Below are 19781 nucleotides of genomic sequence, written 5' to 3' on the forward strand. Positions count from 1 at the left end.
ATAATTAAAATCCTTATGAGATCTAAAAGACCTGATGCAACCAGTTAAGTGTGTGTTTCCCCCCCCCCCTATTTTTTAAAAAACCCCGCTCGGAAATCTCCCGGATTTCCTACCTGCCAGGGAGCCTCCATTTTGGGTGCCGCTCTTCCCATGTGTGGGCACCGGAAATTGAGCAGAGCGGCACCGGAAGTCGCTTCTACGCATGCCCGGTGTCCAAACGGACCTCTCCTCACCTTCCTCAACACCAAATACTCCTTAATTATACCCACAATAAAAACCATAAAAATAAAAAAAAGTTACAAACACATTAAAAAAAAACAAAATACATCCCATCCTACATTCCAAAAAATTACACCAAAAATAAAAAAGCAACCACCCACACCAAAAATCATACACTACACACCAAAATAAATGACAACCCCAACTAGAGAAATAAAACATCACAAACATCACAATAAAAAAACCCAAAACCACACCCTACATTCAAAACACCTACTCCAAATTTTATCCAAACAACCAAAAACACACACAAACCCCCCCACAAAACACACAACGCCCAAATCATACAATACCCACCAAAATAAATGACAACCCCCAAAATAAAATTAAACAATAATAACTTCTGCTTCTCATGTTCTTATTTCAACTTTTTAAAATCTAAATACAGTACAAAGAAATGTTCACGATGTATGCGCAGGGGCCAATGAATGGAGATACAGGGGGGAGGCGACAACACTCCCTGGGGACAACAGAGGGCTCAGACAAAAGTGCATGCTGGGAAATAGAACCCAGAAGCTGACAGTTCCTTCTCCAAGGGTGGGGGCCCAGGTATGGAAATACAGGGGGGAGGGAGCAACAATCCACGGGGACAACAGAGGGTGCAGACGGGGGTGGGGGGTGGAGGGGGCTCGATAGCCATAGTTGCCAAGTCTCCCGTATTCCCCGGGAAACCCCCGTTTTTCCAGCTGTTTCCCGCTGGCAGCCCGGATTTTTAAAAAACCCCTGTAAATCCCCCGGATTCTTACCGGCCTGGGGAGGCTCCTTCTGTGCATGTCTGGAGTTTCTGGACATGCGCAGAAGCGATTTCTGGCACTGCAGCCATTTTGGAAATGGGCAGAGCATGCGTAGAAGCAACTTCCAGTGCTGCTCTGCCCAGTTCCAAAATGGCCGCAGTGCGACTTCCGGTGCCGATCCTGGATTTTTCTATCTGGGAGTTCACACCTATGCCAACAGCTCATGAGTCAGGACAGGGTGGGGCCAGTCACAGGGATGTGCCGGAGAGATGGGGGGAGAAGGGGACTCGATAGCTCATGGGTCGGGACAGAGTGGGGCCAGTCACATGGATGTGCCGCGGGGGTGGGGGAGAAAAGGGGGCTCGATAGCTCATGGGTCGGGACAGAACGGGGACAGTCACAGGGATGAATCGGGGGTGAGGGCAGGATAAGTCATGTGTCCGGACAGAGTGGGGTGAATCACAGGAAAGAACCACAGCAACGCGTGGCCGGGCCAGCTAGTAAAACATAAGAAGGAAAACATTCAGAGATATAATCTAAAATATATTCTAGAATTATAGACTAATAAAATTTACCATCCTTAAACCAAAATAGCACTACATCAGAGGATGAACTATAACAAATAATGACTCTGATTCTTCTCTGGCTCTATCATAAAATAATATGGGTGGTATTAATTAGGGCGAAGCTTAATGGCTTTAGTGCAGAATTTAGCTACCTTGGGTGTCACATTTGAGTTAGAGTCCGAGAGAAGCCATTTCATATAGAAACTATCCGATCGTCCTGGGAAATCAGCCAGTGTCGTATAAATAAGATCATTTCGTATGTCCCCATAGAAACAGCATCGCAAAAGCATGTGCTCGATGGTCTCTACCTCACTGGACTCACACGGGCAAAGTCTCTCGCCCAGTGGAACCCGACTAAATTTCCCTTGCAAAACGGCAGGTGGCACACAGGGCGATCGCTCTTCTATGTGAAGGTATCTCGAGATGAGCTAGATATTTGGCTGGGAGGGACAAATATCTCCGTTCCTGCTGGATCAGAAAATAAGGAACATTGCTCAAATCATTCTGTCTCTTGATATCTGTCATCCTCTGTTTGACACTATTCTTTGCTGAGTTGTAATCATGCGACAACAGGAGAGTTGGGTGAAGGCCTATACTGTACTTTGTTGTTTAGTCGTTTAGTCGTGTCCGACTCTTTGTGACCCCATGGACCAGAGCACGCCAGGCACTCCTGTCTTGCACTGCCTCCCGCAATTTGGTCAAACTCATGTTCGTAGCTTCGAGAACACTGTCCAACCATCTTGTCCTCTGACGTCCCCTTCTCCTAGTGCCCTCCATCTTTCCCAACATCAGGGTCTTTTCCAGGGAGTCTTCTCTTCTCATGAGGTGGCCAAAGTATTGGAGCCTCAGCTTCAGGATCTGTCCTTCCAGTGAGCACTCAGGGCTGATTTCCTTCAGAATGGATAGGTTTGATCTTCTTGCAGTCCATGGGACTCTCAAGAGTCTCCTCCAGCACCAAAATTCAAAAGCATCAATTCTTTGGCGATCAGCCTTCTTTATGGTCCAGCTCTCACTTCCATACATCACTACTGGGAAAACCATAGCTTGAACTATACGGACCTTTGTAGGCAAGGTGATGTCTCTGCTTTTTAAGATGCTGTCTAGGTTTGTCATTGCTTTTCTCCCAAGAAGCAGGCGTCTTTTAATTTCGTGACTGTACTTATCATCTTATTAACTACGGCCCTGCTCCAAGCAGACTGATGTTTGTCTTTTAATGTCAGCGGGGCTAGGCCCTGGGGGTTCAGATGTAGTTTCAGCCAGAGGTTGCAAGCCTATATCCAAACTCTGCCTTCCACACACATTATGCCTGCTTCTAGACGTAGAGCAGTGTTTGCCATACAGGGGAGCGTTTGAAGGCTGCTCTAATAAATTTTGACTGGACTCTTTCAAGTGGGATCAGATTTGGTGGCGGAACATGTAGTTGGACTCCGTAGAGCAATTGGGCCATCACTTTTGCCTCAAAAAGTTTTAGGGATGCAGGTATATATTGTGCCTCCTTTGATCTAAAAAAAGCTACGGAGGACTTATGGCCAACTGCCACTGCCTGTGTTATATGGGCTTTCTTTAGCCCTTTATCATGGAAACCTATACCTAGGTATTTTAGGCAGTGAACTTGTTCAATTTTCCGACCATTTATGCTCCATGGACGAATCTTAGGGCGTTTGGCGAAAGACATTACTTTTGTCTTCTGATAATTTATGACAAGACAGGCCTCTTTGGCCCATTCAGGCCCATTCAGCTGATGACCATACCGCCCGTCGTAGCCCGACTGGAGTCCTGGATAAGATCAGGGCATCATCCGCGGTACCTACTTATCTACTGGCACTTTGAAGTGCTTTCAAACTGCCAGGTGGGCAGGAACTGGGACCGAGCAATGGGAGCTCACCCCATCGCAGGGATTCAAACCACTGACCCTGATCAGCAAGCCCTAGGCTCTGTGGTTTAATCCACAGCACCACCTGCGTCCCTATTAGCAGTTAGGGTCCAGCTATTTATTTGATGGACATTTATAAAATCATATGTGTTTTTGAGATGAAAGAGTGTCTCTATTAATTATTTCTACTAATCTCAGCAAAATAAACTGCCTGACATTTAGGACTGTAACCTTGCATCTGGTAAGCATTTGTTACAATGCTTGCTATTTTTAGCCTTACAGTATTTCTGTGCTGTAGTGATAACAGCCCTTCCTTATTTCAGTTAGGTCGTTGAACTTTCTAGGAGTTCACTACCATTTGGATTTAGTATCCATTGAATTCCAGGTCATAGAATCAGAGTTGGAAGATCATCAGCATGAGGGGAGCAGTTTGGGAACCACGGTTATAAAGCATCCCATAACAGGAACTTTTGAGAACCTCAGTCCAATGAGTCCAGCACAACAGACTGTATCAACACCCTTTGCAAAAACATGGTATAAAACAACAAATAACTACACTTCAATTGCAAGGAACAAATGTCTGAGATATTTCACTGGTCGATCTAAGCTTTTGTTTTCAGTTATTCTTAGAGAAACATGTCCCTTTGCTCACTTGCTTCTGCAGATGGAGGGAGAGAGAGCAATTGCCAAAAGACATTCAGATGCCATGGATACACAGATCTTCTCAGCTGGATAAGCCTCTCTCTGGCATTTCAAGCACCAGGTCAGCTGTTAGCATAGTTTTGAAGCAATAGTTATTTATTGTCTCTGTTCTTATTTCCATCATGGTTCCTTGATCAAGATGCATTCATTTTTTTAAAAAAATATTTTTATTAAGCATTTTATAACATAAAAAACATACAAAAAATACCAAAAATACCAAAAATACAAAAAAAACATCAATACAAAAATACAAAAAACATCAATACATACAAAAACATAAGCATATCATCTTTAATCAACTTTTTGAATCATTGTCTTTTTGGCTTCCCCAACTCCCCACTATCTGATTTTCATTTTGAATATCACTGTAGCAATTTCTATTTCATCTCTTTTACTTCCTCCATACTATAATCTCCTTAATTCCTCTTAATCTCATCTTTATATTTGCATATCAATTTTTCAACCTTATAGACTCCTCTTATCTCCCTATTGCCTTAACTTCTGTATTTCCCTAGATGTTCAGATTTTCAACTTTCAAAAGTAATTCCCTATATATATTTTAAACTTTCTCCAATCTTCCTCCACTCTTTCCCCTGCTTGATCAAGATGCATTCAACATCCTTTTAAAAATATTTGTAACAAATGTTTGACAGACAATTAAAACTTTAGTTGTGCTGCTTGTTTACAGAGCTCATTCTCTGAAGAACGTTATAATGCAATTACTGTCAATAGCAGGTCTCTTATAAATGTAGCTATACACCAAAATGAACAGAGAGTGAGATAAGATTATGTGATTTTATTTTCAATAGGATGTTTGATTTATGCCAGCCATCATTACCAAAAGATATGTAAAGCCTCCACTAGATCAACAAAACCAAACAATTTACTGCATAATACCAATCTACTCTTTACATCTGAGTGATGAATACTGCATTTAAAGTAATTCCTTGTATTATCCTAGCAGATGAGCTTGCTACAGATCTTTCGTGATATAATTTCAGAGATTAAGCTGTTTCACATTTTTTATTCATCTATCTGCATTTCAGAGAATATAAAGATATGACAATTAAAAAGTCTAAAAGAGGAATAAAATCAAAAATATTTCACATGTAAACAACAATATTTTCACAGGTTGGGTAAAGACAGATTTATTCATATTGATATTATTCATATTCATAGAATCATAGAGTTGGAAGAGACCACAAGGGCCATCCAGTCCAACCCCCTGCCAAGCAGGAAACACCATCAAAGCATTCTTGACATATGCCTGTCAAGCCTCTGCTTAAAGACCTCCAAAGGAGGAGACTCCACCACACTTCTTGGCAGCAAATTCCACTGTCGAACAGCTCTTACTGTCAGGAAGTTCTTCCTAATGTTTAGGTGGAATCTTCTTTCTTGAAGTTTGAATCCATTGCTCCATGTCCGCTTCTCTGGAACAGCAGAAAACAACCTTTCACCCTCCTCTATATGACATTGTCACAGTGGCCGGAGCGGACTACTTCAGAGTAACGACGCTACGCAGCTCTGCATTTTATTCTTTTATTGGTGCTGCGTATTTACAGTGCTTGAGTCATTGCTATTTACACGGAGTGATGTGGTCAGTCGGTTTCAGAACCTCCTAATGGCTTTTGGCGCGTCTTTCTCCAACACAAAAGCTTTGGCAGACCCATCCTCTTTCCCCTCCTCTTTCTGCGTAATTCCGGAGTTGGGGGGATGGGTCTCCCGCCCTTATTCGCCCCTTCCTGTCCCACCTGGGACCCTGGCTCCTCTACCTTGCCTGAGCCTCGGACACGACTTCCTGCTTCCCCACTGGAATCGGAACTCTCTCTGCTTCCCCCTGTGCTCGGGGATTGGCTTGAACTCAGGAGGGGAGGGACTTCGCGATATCCCCTGTCCCTCACATCCACCCCCCTCCCAAGCTCTCCTTCACCCCTCCCCAGGTCCCCCCCAGGTGTCGGTGACGACTGGAAGCCTAAGAACTCAGTGCTTTCCGAGCCCGTTGGTGTGAACACCTCCCCCCAGTCCTCCAAGCCCCCCCCCTTCCGCCTGGGAGGACGGGAATCCCAAAAAGTCTGTGGCGTCAGAGCTGGTGGGGGTAAAAATGTTCTGCCAATCTGCTCCTTCCTCTGACTGGGTGGATCTCGGTGACACCCATACGTCATCCTCTGGTTCCTCAAACTCCGCTTCCCAGCGCCATGGTGAACTGCTCTCCCGTGCTTCCTCCCCCTCCCCCTCCCTTTCCATGTGCCAGGGCTTGGGTCTATGGGGAAAGAGGGCGTGAAATTCTTCTACCAGGAATTCCTCCTGTATCTGAGTGGCTGGGACCCATTCATTCTGGGACGGTGGAGCATCCTCCCATGCCATGAGGTACTCCAGTCCCCCCACCCCCCACCTTGAATCCAGGATGGCTGTGGCCTCATTGAGTTGCTCCCTGCCTTCCCTCTCCCCCCCTCCCTCAGGGGTTTGTTCGCTGTCTCGGAGCCTGCTGCTTTCCCTGTACGGCGACAGCAGCAATCTATGAAACACTGGGTGCACCCTCATGTCCTCTGGCAGTGCCAGCCTGTATGCCACCGGGTTGACCTGTTGCGTGACCGTGAAGGGGCCCAACCTTCTGGGCGCCAGCTTTTTGCATCGCCCTCTGATGGGAAGGCCCTCCGAGGACAACCAAACTTTGTCCCCCACCCTAATGACCTCCCCCGGTCGCCTGTGGCGATCTGCCCCCCTCTTGTACGCTTCCTTGGCTCTCTCCAAGTGTTCTCTGAGCTGCTGGTGCACCGTCTCCAGTTCCTCTGCCCAATCCTCAGCCTGTGGGCCTTCCTCCTCCTCCTCCCCCTCCCTCTCTGGGAAAGATCTGAGGTCACGCCCGTAATTGGCCTTAAAGGGCGACACCCCTGTGGAGACGTGCACCGCATTGTTGTAGGCAAATTCTGCCAGTGGCAGGCGATCCACCCAGTCCGTTTGCCTCTGGCTGACGTAACATCTCAGGTACTGCTGCAGAATGGCGTTGACCCTCTCCGCCTGTCCATTGGTCTGCGGGTGTCTAGCCGTCGACAAGCTGACCTCCACCTGCAGGAGGTTCATGAGCCGCCGCCAGAACCTGGAAACAAATTGGCGGCCCCGATCCGAAATAACCCTTAAGGGTAATCCATGCAGTCTGAATACGTGATCCACAAACAGTTTGGCTGTCTCTTCTGCAGAGACCGCCCTGGCACACGGTATAAAGTGGCACATTTTGGACATGAGGTCCACCACCACCAACACTGCGGTCTTGCCCCTGGAAGAAGGCAGATCTGTGATGAAGTCCATGGACACCACTTCCCACGGCCTGTGTGGCGTGGCTAAGGGCTCCAGCAATCCCGGTGGCGCTGCTCTGACCACCTTTGCCCGCTGGCAGGTGTCACAGCCCCTTACATAGTCTCGAACATCTTCCCTCACCCCTGGCCACCAGAAGTGTCTCATGACTAGGTGAGTGGTTTTGTCCCTCCCAAAATGACCCGCCGTTGGGTTGTCGTGCATCTGCTTGAGGACCGTACGTCTAAGCTGGGTGGTGGGCAGGTACAGTGCACCTTTGTAGAAAAGCAGCCCCCTGCGTTCTGCAAAGTCTTTTGCCTGCTCCCCCCCCTCTCAGTTCTCTGAAGATGCGGTTGGCAAATTCATCCGCTGCCGTCAGTGCTGTGAGTTCTGCCTCGCTCACCACTGCTGCTCCGCAGGACCATGCTGACGGGGGGAAAATGTGCCTGGGTGCCGGTGGCGCCTCCTCCTCCATGTACTCTGGCTTGCGGGAGAGGGCATCCGCCCTGACATTCTGCTCTCCCGGGATGTAGTGTATGGAGAAGTTGAAGTTCGAGAAGAACTCTGCCCACCGTATCTGCCGCTGGTTGAGCACCCTGGCAGTTCTCCAGAACTCCAGGTTTTTGTGGTCCGTGCACACTTGGATGGGGTGCTTGGCGCCCACCAGGAAGTGTCTCCAGTGCTGGAACGCAGCGTGGATCGCAAGAAGTTCCCGATCAAACACCGTGTAGTTTCGCTCTGGCTGGGTCAACTTCCTGGAGAAGAAGGCACAGGGTCTCCACTCTCTGTTGGCGTCCAGTTGCAACAAAATGGCGCCCACAGCTTTATCAGAAGCATCTGTCTCCACGCGTAGGGGCGCGTCCTGAACCACGTGGAACAGGTTCTGGTCTGAGGCGAACACCCTCTTGAGGCTTTCGAACGCTGCTTGCGCCTCTGGTGTCCACCTGAACTTCTGCTTGCCTCTCAGGCAGTCAGTGATGGGAGCCGTAACGCGAGAGAAGTTCTTGATGAACTTCCTGTAGAAGTTGGCGAAGCCTAGTAGGCGTTGGGCATCTTTGCGCGTCCTGGGGCTGTGCCAGTCCAGGATGGCCTGCACCTTGTCCTTGTCCATCGCCAGCCCCTTGTCTGACAGCTTGTAGCCCAGGAAGTCCACCTCCTTGGTGTGAAACTTGCACTTCTCCAGCTTCACATACAGGTGGTTCTCCTTCAGGCGCTGCAACACCTCCCTGACATCTTTCACATGCTGCACTGGGTCATTGGAGTAAATAAGGATGTCATCCAGGAAGACCAAGCATTTCCTGAAGAGGAGGGACCCCAGGACGTGGTGCATGAAGGCCTGGAAGCATGCTGAGCCCCCTTGCAACCCGAAGGGCATCACCAGATATTCAAAAGAGCCCAGAGGCGTGAACATCGTGGTTTTCCATTCATCGCCTTCCCGGATCCTGATCAAGTTGTACGCCCCCCTCAGGTCTAGCTTGGTGAAAATCTTGCCCCTGCGTGCCGCTGTCAGGAGATCATCCACTCTGGGCATGGGGAAAGCCACTGGCTCTGTCACTGAATTCAGTCGTCTAAAATCCACCACCAGACGGCGCTGTTGCGTGTCTTTCTTGTCCACCCAGAAGACTGGGCTGCCCCCTGCTGCCTTGCTTTCTCTGATGAACCCCCGCTTGAGGTTCTTGTCGATGAAAGCGCGCAGATCCTCCAGTTCCTGGTCTGACATGGCGTACAGCTTGGCTGGGGGTATAGTTGCCCCTGGCACCAGGTTGATCTGGCAGTCAAAAGGCCTGTGTGGGGGTAGGTGGTCGGACTCCGCTTCGCTGAAGACCTCCTGCAGGTCCCAGTACGGCTTGGGTATCGCCTCACCCCCTTTGACGTGCATGGTGGCCACCGTGGCTATCGGAGGCCCCTCCCCTGGTTGGTGCTGCATGCAATGTTCCAGGCAAAAGTCCGATCCAAAAGTGATGCATCTCTGGTGCCAACTGATGGAGGGGTCGTGGCGCGCCAGCCAGCTCATGCCCAAGACGATGGGGGGGTCTGAGATGGTGGTGACGTTGAATGCCAGTGTCTCTGAGTGCCTTCCCACCGTCATTTTCATGGGGGGGGGGTTGATGAGTGATGGCCCCTCCCAGCAGCTCTCTGCCGTCAATGGTCGCCACGTGCAGAGGAAAATCCAGCTGCAGAAGCTGGATCTGGTGCTCTTCTGCAAAGTTCCTCGAGAAGAAGTTCGCTGACGCCCCACTGTCAATTAAGGCGAGGACTGTCAGGGGATAGCCATTTGGGAGCGTGAGCGTCACTTCTAGAACCACTCCTGCTCTGGGAGGGGTGGGCTGGCTCTGCTCCTCTCTGTGCGGGTGGGTGGGCTGGGGCTGTTGTCTGCTGACTGTGCCTGGCTGCTGCCCCTTGTCTCCTGCAGCCAGGCTTTCCCGTTTCCCTGCTGTGGTGCTGCGTCAGTGGGGGAGGGCACAACCGTTCCCGCCTTTCCTTGCCACTCCCTGCGATGTGGGCAGTCTCTGACGAGATGCTGGGGGGAGTTGCAGAGAAAGCAATTCCCACCCCTTCCCTCCTTGCGTCTTGGCGCCGCTGGGGTTTGAAAAGCCCGCGCGCGCGCGCTATCAATCTGCATGGGTTCCTGGTCCTGACTGGCCCCAGGCGTGGCTTGAAAGGGTTGTTGGGGGGGTGGCTTCTCCTGCGACCGTGGGAACCAAGCCCGCTTTGCGCGCGTTGCTTGCTTGTCGCTCCACCGGGATTCCTGTCTCACCCCCACCGCCAGAGCCGCTTTGCTCAGCTGATCCATATTACTGGGCTTTGGACCTCTCGAGAGCTCATCCTTCACCTCCTCATGCAACCCCAAGTAGAACGCCGCTTGCATTGGGGGTGACTCTAGTTCCCACCCCAATCTGTGCACCAGCATGGTGAATTTCGCCCAATACGCGCGAACTGTCATATTTCCTTGGCGTAAATTGTGAAGTTCCTCCTTAGTCTGGTCCATATGACTATCGGACGAATACATCGTTTTCAAACCTTCTAGAAATAGTTTGACATTCTTCATGCAAGGATTCTTTGTTGCAATTAACGGTCTTAGCCACTCCCTGGCTGCCCCGGTAAGGTGCTCCACAATAAACGCTACCCTGTGCTCATCATCAGGGAACTCATCGTGGTGCAGCTCAAGAGCATACACAATCTCAGTCTCAAAGCCCTGATATTCCTTCGGGTCTCCATTAAACTTGCTTACTAGCGTCCCGGCTCTCCTTCCTGGCAGCACTTGGACTTGGGGTGCCCCTCCCGCCTTGTTTTTCTCTGCATCCAGCTTGTTTTGGAGGTCTACCGCCACCGCCCTTAATTCCTGCTCTCTTTCCTGTAGCGCTCTCACCTGTTCCGCAAGTTGTAGCCGGTCGTCCTGGACCTTCTTAGTCTCTTCTTTAGCTGCCTTCAATTCCCCCTGCGCCTGCAGCGACAGCTGCTGCAGTTCTTGCTGGGCTTGCTCCGCGATCTGCCGCCATCTCTCCGCCTCTGACACGCTCATCCCGGCAACTCCAAAGTAGCCCAAAAAGGATTAGGAGGTTGCTGTCACAGTGGCCGGAGCGGACTACTTCAGAGTAACGACGCTACGCAGCTCTGCATTTTATTCTTTTATTGGTGCTGCGTATTTACAGTGCTTGAGTCATTGCTATTTACACGGAGTGATGTGGTCAGTCGGTTTCAGAACCTCCTAATGGCTTTTGGCGCGTCTTTCTCCAACACAAAAGCTTTGGCAGACCCATCCTCTTTCCCCTCCTCTTTCTGCGTAATTCCGGAGTTGGGGGGATGGGTCTCCCGCCCTTATTCGCCCCTTCCTGTCCCACCTGGGACCCTGGCTCCTCTACCTTGCCTGAGCCTCGGACACGACTTCCTGCTTCCCCACTGGAATCGGAACTCTCTCTGCTTCCCCCTGTGCTCGGGGATTGGCTTGAACTCAGGAGGGGAGGGACTTCGCGATATCCCCTGTCCCTCACAGACATCCTTTTATATATTTGAACATGGCTATCATATCACCCCTTAACCTTCTCTTCTCCAGGCTAAACATACCCAGCTCCCTAAGCCGTTCCTCATAAGGCATCGTTTCCAGGCCTTTGGCCATTTTGGTTGCCCTCCTCTGGACACGTTCCAGCTTGTCAGTATCCTTCTTGGACTGTGGTGCCCAGAACTGAACACAGTACTCCTGGTGAGGTCTGACCAGAGCAGAATACAGTGGTACTATTACTTCCCTTGATCTAGACACTATACTCCTATTGATGCAGCCCAGAATTGCATTGGCTTTTTTAGCTGCTGCATCACACTGCTGACTCATGTCAAGTTTGTGGTCTACCAAGACTCCTAGATCCTTTTCACATGTACTGCTCTCAAGCCAGGTGTCTCCCATCCTGTATTTGTGCCTTTCATCTTTTTTGCCCAAGTGTAGTACTTTACATTTCTCCTTGTTAAAATTCATCTTGTTTGCTTTGGCCCAGTTGTCTAATCTATTAAGGTCATTTTGAAGTGTGATCCTGTCCTCTGGGGTATTAGCCACCCCTCCCAATTTGGTGTCATCTGCAAACTTGCTCAGGATGCCCTCAAGCCCATCATCCAAGTCATTGATAAAGATGTTGAATAAGACTGGGCCCAAGACAGAACCCTGTGGCATCCCACTAGTCACTTCTCTCCAGGATGAAGAGGAGCCATTGATGAGCACCCTTTGTGTTCGGTCAGTCAGCCAGTTACAAATCCATTGAATGGTAGCATTGTCTAGCCCGCATTTTACCAGCTTCTTTACTAGAATATCATGGGGCACCTTGTCAAAGGCCTTGCTGAAATCAAGATAGGCTATATCCACAGCATTCCCTTCATCTACCAGGCTTGTAATTCTTTCAAAAAAATGAGATCAGATTAGTCTGACATGACTTATTTTTTCAGGAACCCATGCTGACTTTTAGTGATCACAGCGTTTCTTTCTAGGTGCTCACAGACCGTTTGCTTAATGATCTGCTCTAGAATCTTTCCTGGTATTGATGTCAGGCTGACTGGGCGGTAATTGTTTGGGTCCTCTCTTTCCCCCTTTTTGAAAATAGGGACAACATTTGCCCTCCTCCAGTCTGCTGGGACTTCGCCTGTTCTCCAGGAATTCTCAAAGATTATTTCTGAGAATTTTTTGCAACTTGCTACAAAGATAAAGCCAAGCCTATAGAAAAAGTCTGACTATTTAAACTACAGCAAGGATGAACAAACCGTGCCTGATAGGACCATGAATGCATTGTATCTGGAGCCAAAGTCTAATCAAGGTGTGTGGTTTTTGCTTCATTTAAAGTCTACCATTTAACTTGTAAAGGAACGAAACCTGTTCTCTCCTCAGGTATTTTACGCAGCGCCTGAGCACATGAGCCCCACATACCGGTAACTACTGATACCTGTACTAGTCCAGACTTTTTTGGAGTGTCTCACACTACTGTCTTGTACACAGCTATCTACAAGAGTGACCACTGAAAATACAGAAGCTGACAATCTCTTAGCTAGAAGAAAAAGGGATATAAATTTGTAGGAACAGAATAATGATTTCCACCCCCCTCCCTGGAAAGAACAGCATCACATTCTCATTCTCTCTACCAAGGATAGGGCAAGTACTGTAGTAGTAGTCGTAAACAACAAAGATTTATGCTAAATGTTACAAATCGCAAGTGCGGTTCATCACTGGAACCAGAGGCCTATGGAAATGGGGGAAGCTGCTCCTTTGGTAAGTTGCAAATAAATAAATAAATAAATATCTGGACAGAAGGAATGGATTATTCAAGTTACATCAGGGTCCTCCCAACTCTTACTCTGAACACAGGCTCACCTTGAGTGTTCATTTCTGTTGTAGGTGCCTGAACTGTTGCGTCCAAGCAGTGTTCGAAATCAGCCCAGGCGGATTCTGCACCTGGCTGTCAGCCACTTGCAACTGAGTGCCTGGGGATCCATGCCTGGGGATCACTAGATCTTGACTGTTTTCACACACTAATACCATATCCTGTAGAATTCTATCAGTTATATCTACACAATCAGAATGAATTTCGGGAACCAAAATGCTGCTTCTGTGCAGCCTGGCAACTATAATCTTGGTTTAAGGAGCCACTTGGTGCCTAGCTTATATATCCGAGTTTCTAACACTGCCTCCAAGATTCACATCTCTCAATGAGAACAAAGCCAGTGCAAGATTTCCACAAACAGCCTATGAAAAGACTGGTCTTTCTGCCTAAAGATAAGGTGGCTTATATTACTTTAAAGGGGAATTTTTATGAAAGATGGCTATCGGCCATGCCATATAAATACAACCCCTAGTACTATGAATGCTAGCTGCTGGAGGGCAAAAAGGAGAAGACTGTTGTCTTCATCCCTACCAAAGGGCTTCCCAAAGCATCTGTCTTGCCATTGTTTGAGAATGGGTGCTAGACTAGATCCGGAAAAGCTTATATATTATTACATATATCATGTAAACCAGGCATAGGCAAACTCGGCCTTCCATATGTTTTGGGACTACAACTCCCATCACCCCTAGCTAACAGGAACAGTGGTCAGGGATGGTGGGAGTTCTAGTCCCACAAACACCTGGAGGGCCAAGTTTGCCTATGCCTGATGCAAACTATTACATATTACTAGGATGCATGCTGTGTTGAGACCTGCTTACTGCATCATCTGGAAGTTCCTTGGCTTGACAAAACTCATGAAAGTCAATAAAACTTCACTGACTTTTCACCTAGTAAGTAGTCCAGTTTAAGTTAATCAAGAAATTAATGAAAATGGCAGTGATTGCAAAATAACCAGGAAAAGCTGTTAATGAGATTTATTTTTATTTCTTGCTCTTTCTTGCTGTCTGAAGAGAAGCGACTCTATTTCACAATATATTCCACAGAACCCTGTATACTGTACATGCAGCAGTGCGTACATCCCTCTCCACGGAGATCCATTTACAGAAAGTGACTTTGCAGAACTGTCTGCCACACAGCAGGATATTTGAGAATTGAGATAAAGTAAGACACAAAAACAGACTGCAGACCTGATGACCTACCCCTCTATATGGAACAAGCACAAAAGGAAACATGAGCTCAGCACATGCTTAATGACAATGAAATAGTTCTACGCTAAGAGCATAAAATTAACTCCTAATAAACAAACCTGCTAATCAAAAATACAGATTTTAATCTTGTTCACCAACTTCTTTGTTCTCATGTACCATTTTGTCTCATGTATGCACTTGAAGGCTTTGTTCTAACAAACTTGACTTCTTTAAAGCATCAGGCCTACAACCTAAACATTATCCTACTTTCTGTGCACCTTTAGCTCTTTCCCCAAACCTACAGTATTTCAAAAAGATTCAAGCAGACCCTCAACTAACAAAACTTTGATCAGGAAGTCAAGTTAACCTTTGTGCTATGCCCTTTGGACATTGCTTTCTAGAACAGTCTATTTGTTTTAAAGCACGTTTCCCCATCACTTCAAGTTTGGCTAACAATAGCATTTCAAATTTGAAAAAAATAAAACTGAACATATCTGAACTATGTACAGTATTAGGCCTCTATCAGGCTTGTAAATCCTTGTTAAAAAGATGCCACATTATTGAATGTATCTGACAGAACATGCAGGTCACAAAGGTGCCAACAGTGGGTTATGTAGCAAGAGGTCGGGGAAAAGAAGAGAACAGTTTTACCGTTGAGCTCTCTTGGTAAAATATTTGGGAATCACAACCCAAAAAAGTATTTAGAGAACTCCTATGCATGCTTCCTTGGGATTAAGTTGCATGGGGCTCAGTCCCAAGTAAGCATGTATACAGCAGCAGTCTAAAACATGGCAACTTTTCAGAAAGAATATAAACCTGCTAAAGTAGCTGACAAAATTGGGAACCCAGAGCATTTTGAGATCACAACTTGATCTGAATGCATATGCACACCTGAAATCCAAAACAACTGATGGCGCACATCCACAAGCGTGAAACTGAAGGTGACTTAGCACACGTGCCAATCTATGTTTGGAACAGAATTGTCTGTGTGTGGAATCTTTGCTATGAATTCAGTGACAATCCCTTTGCCACATTAGCAAGGCTTTGAAACAGCCAGCCAAGTGAGCAAGTGGAACTAATTTCTCTCATACTGGGAAGCAGATATGAGGCTTGGAACTGAGTCACAGCTTGTCCTTTAGCTGCCCCCACTTCTCAGGTGAAAAAGGGCACTTCTCAACCGTGTCACAGGCTGCATGTAACAAGGCACCTCATTTCCCCAATACGGTACACCCTACACTTCACTCTTGCATCAAGATTGGGGGAGGGCCAGCAGGAGACAGAGAAATATAAACTGACAGCGTTTATATGACATGCATACACTCTCCCCTCTTTCTGGATAGCCTCCTAATATCTGCTCCTCTCTCGGCAGAAGCATCTGGCATTTCCCCCCACGGGGATGGCTCTGGCCTCTGCCGATGGCTCACAAGAAAGAAAGAAAGAAAGAAAGAAAGAAAGAAAGAAAGAAAGAAAGAAAGAAAGAAAGAAAGAAAGAAAGAAAGAAAGAAAGAAAGAAAGAAAGAAAGAAAGCGGGGGGCTCTCCACATGACCTCCTTGTAGGTGTGACAGTGCACCAAAGTGAAACAAGTCTCCCGCCCGCCCCTCACCCTCCCCACCTCTCTCTGAAGGGGGTGGGCTTCACCGGGACAGCCTTCCTTCCTTCCCCATCCGCACTCACCTCGCCAAGCCTTCGCTCTCTCTCACTCGCCCGCAGCCCGAGCGTCTGGCCACTTCCCCTCCTGTGCCTCTAATGGAGGGAGGGAGGGAGGGAGGGAGGGAGGGAGGGAGGGAGGGAGACGACAACAGCAGCAGCAGCAGCCAAGCGAGCAGGAGGGATCTATCTGTTTACTAGCCAGTTCTCGCGAGAGGGTAGATCACCTTGCACAAGAAAGGAAAGGGGGCGCCGAGAGCCGCTGCCTATTGGCTTCTCGGCGGCGGCTGAAGCGCTCCGAGTGCGACCGAGTGGCACGTGCGCCCGGCGCTGCTTTTACGCAGCTGGGGATCCCGGCCGGCGCGCAGCAAGCGGCGCTGAAGTTCCCGCGCGGGAGTTGTTTGTGGGTGACCCTGAGAGCAGCGCAGTCGGGAACGAGCGGGATCGGATCCCTGTGCGGGGCCCACCTTTTGCAGCGGGTCCCCAGCTGATGGTCGTACGTAGTGTGGTGGCGGCCGCGCCGAGGCTTCTTTTGCGCCCTAGGCAAGGCTAACTGCGCGCGCGCAGACATGCACATCCAAATGGCTAACATAGAACTGCATTCTGTGTTTTCCGCAGAGCCCGATCGCTGTGCGTAGAGTAGAGTACAGAGTGGCCCTTCTGCGGGAATGCTAGAGCTTTATCCTAAAGCAGGGCAGCGAAGACCAGCTGTAAGCGGAAAGAGAACAAATATTCCCAGCATGACAATGGAGAGCTCGACTGGGTGCTTCTCCGTGAACTCTGCCAGCACAGCAGCAGATGGCAGGCAGGGAGGGGCGTGGAGGTATTATTTGAACCTAGTGGAAAACTACGTGCAGTTTGTTGGTCATGCCCATCCACCCCTCCTTTTTTGCCGCTCCTTATTTAAAAAGTGCATCAACTTACATTGTTATGGGTTAGTGGGGTGCCAGATTTCCTCCTCTAGATTCTTGCCTGCTGGGGTATTAATCGGAGCTTTGGGAATTAAGGTGAGCTGACAGGCTGAGCTTGTTTTTTTGCCAGAGGGGCGGAGGGAGGGAGATGATGGCCTTGCCATTGTTGTTGTTGTTTAGTCGTTTAGTCGTGTCCGACTCTTCGTGACCCCATGGACCAGAGCACGCCAGGCACTCCTGTCTTGCACTGCCTCCCGCAGTTGGGTCAAACTCATGTTCGTAGCTTCGAGAACACTGTCCAACCATCTTGTCCTCTGTCGTCCCCTTCTCCTAGTGCCCTCAATCTTTCCCAATATCAGGGTCTTTTCCAGGGAGTCTTCTCTTCTCATGAGGTGGCCAAAGTATTGGAGCCTCAGCTTCACAATCTGTCCTTCCAGGGAGCACTCAGGGCTGATTTCCTTAAGAATGGATAGGTTTGATCTTCTTGCAGTCCATGGGACTCTCAAGAGTCTCCTCCAGCACCATAATTCAAAAGCATCAATTCTTCGGCGATCAGCCTTCTTTATGGTCCAACTCTCACTTCCATACATCACTACTGGGAAAACCATAGCTTTAACTATACGGACCTTTGTAGGCAAGGTGATGTCTCTGCTTTTTAAGATGCTGTCTAGGTTTGTCATTGCTTTTCTCCCAAGAAGCAGGCGTCTTTTAATTTCGTGACTGCTGTCACCATCTGCAGTGATCAAGGAGCCCAAGAAAGTAAAATCTCTCACTGCCTCCATTTCTTCCCCTTCTATTTGCCAGGAGGTGATGGGACCAGTGGCCATGATCTTGGTTTTTTTGATGTTGAGCTTCAGACCATATTTTGCGCTCTCCTCTTTCACCCTCATTAAAAGGTTCTTTAATTCCTCCTCGCTTTCTGCCATCAAGGTTGTGTCATCTGCATATCTGAGGTTGTTGATATTTCTTCCAGCAATCTTAATTCCAGCTTGGGATTCATCTAGTCCAGCCTTTCGCATGATGAATTCTGCATATAAGTTAAATAAGCAGGGAGACAATATACAACCTTGTCGTACTCCTTTCCCAATTTTGAACCAATCAGTTGTTCCATATCCAGTTCTAACTGTAGCTTCTTGTCCCACATAGAGATTTCTCAGGAGACAGATGAGGTGATCAGGCACTCCCATTTCTTTAAGAACTTGCCATAGTTTGCTGTGGTCGACACAGTCAAAGGCTTTTGCATAGTCAATGAAGCAGAAGTAGACGTTCTTCTGGAACTCTCTAGCTTTCTCCATAATCCAGCGCATGTTTGCTATTTGGTCTCTGGTTCCTCTGCCCTTTCGAAATCCAGCTTGCACTTCTGGGAGTTCTCGGTCCACATACTGCCTAAGCCTGCCTTGTAGAATTTTAAGCATAACCTTGCTAGCGTGTGAAATGAGCGCAATTGTGCGGTAGTTGCAGCATTCTTTGGCACTGCCCTTCTTTGGAATTGGGATGTAGACTGATCTTCTCCAATCCTCTGGCCATTGCTGAGTTTTCCTTGCCATTAAACCATCGCAAAAGCCATCTACAAGACAAACGACCCTACCGGTAATTATGGGCGTAGCGGGGGTGGACACCCTTCTCTGAAAGACAGCCTCGGCCTCCTTTCCACTACTAAGCTTCTGCAACTTTAATTCCAGTGGACCATTTGGATGCATGTTATGTGGACATAACTGCCTTGCATAGCTGCCAAGTTTCCCCTTTTCTCGCGAGGAAGCCTATTCAGCATAAGGGGAAATCCCTTAAAATAAGGGATAACTTGGCAGCTATGTTGCCACAACGAGGATAAAAAGGCCTTTGGTGGTACTTGGGCTTTGGCAAACTTGCAGAGGACAATTATATTTTCTGCATCTATTCAAATAGGCGAAGCCCACTAATTTCAATGGGGTTTTACTTCTAAGCAAGAGCGACTATTGAACCTTACCTGGAGAAATAAATATAGACTTTCTTTTTTCTATTCTTTAAATGGAAAGGACCCTGCATCTTGCAAGCCACTATTAAAAACAGAATGCTAACTAGGTCTGGGGTGTTAGCGGAGGAGGTAGTGTGGGACAGGTCTGGTGGGGGACACGTCATGCTCCTTCTGGGGTAGTTTGTCCACCTTTGGTCCCCACCCTGCACTCAGCTCTCACCTGTGGCTCCTAGAAGCTGTCAGGATGTGACAGCAACCACACCTGGGAAATGGCTTTGACTGGCCAGCTAAATAAATAATAATACTTGCACAAATAATTACTGCAGTGGCTGGAAAAGCATGAAACCCTTTATAGAGCCATTCCTGGTGCCTGCTGCTGCTAACATTTTACATATTGCTTGTATTCTTCATCTTTGCCTTTTGTCCCTTTTGCTTCATTTCTCAAGCACTGCAGTTAATTAGTGTGATAATTTTCATTTGGTGAACTGGAGCAGCACTACCGGTATTTCCCTCTCGGCTCTGTCTCATTACTAAGCTAAGCAAGTTTAACAGGGCTGCGTAAAGTTTGGAAGCATGTGTGGTATAAGGTACCTTTGATGTGAACAGGACGGGGCTCTCCCTATTTGCAGCACGTGTCGGGGAGTTAGTTGCCCATGCAGCTCTGTCTTCAGAATAAAGAACCTTTGGTTTTGCCTGGTCTTGGTGTCTGACTCCTTCTTCCCCTCTGGGGAAGATCAATGGGGCAAATTTGTCCAACAGCATGTTTGTTAATAATCCTCTT

The 19781-nt window shown here is 48.1% G+C and overlaps 1 protein-coding gene across 2 annotated transcripts in view; it reads right to left on the reverse strand.

The window, feature by feature from the left end:
- STK38L (serine/threonine kinase 38 like) overlaps positions 1 to 16674 on the reverse strand; it is a 39032-nt gene extending 22358 nt beyond the window's left edge. The window contains exon 1 of one of the 2 annotated variants that reach the window (XM_035126721.3): positions 16163 to 16674. The gene's annotated coding sequence lies outside the window, so the exon portion shown is untranslated. The remainder of the gene's footprint in view (positions 1 to 16162) is intronic. The other variant, XM_088676790.1, reaches the window with a different exon arrangement.
- Between the last annotated feature and the right edge of the window lie 3107 nt (positions 16675 to 19781).

Source organism: Zootoca vivipara, chromosome 9, assembly GCF_965207765.1.
Source record: "Zootoca vivipara chromosome 9, rZooViv2.hap1.1, whole genome shotgun sequence".
Taxonomy (NCBI): domain Eukaryota; kingdom Metazoa; phylum Chordata; class Lepidosauria; order Squamata; family Lacertidae; genus Zootoca; species Zootoca vivipara.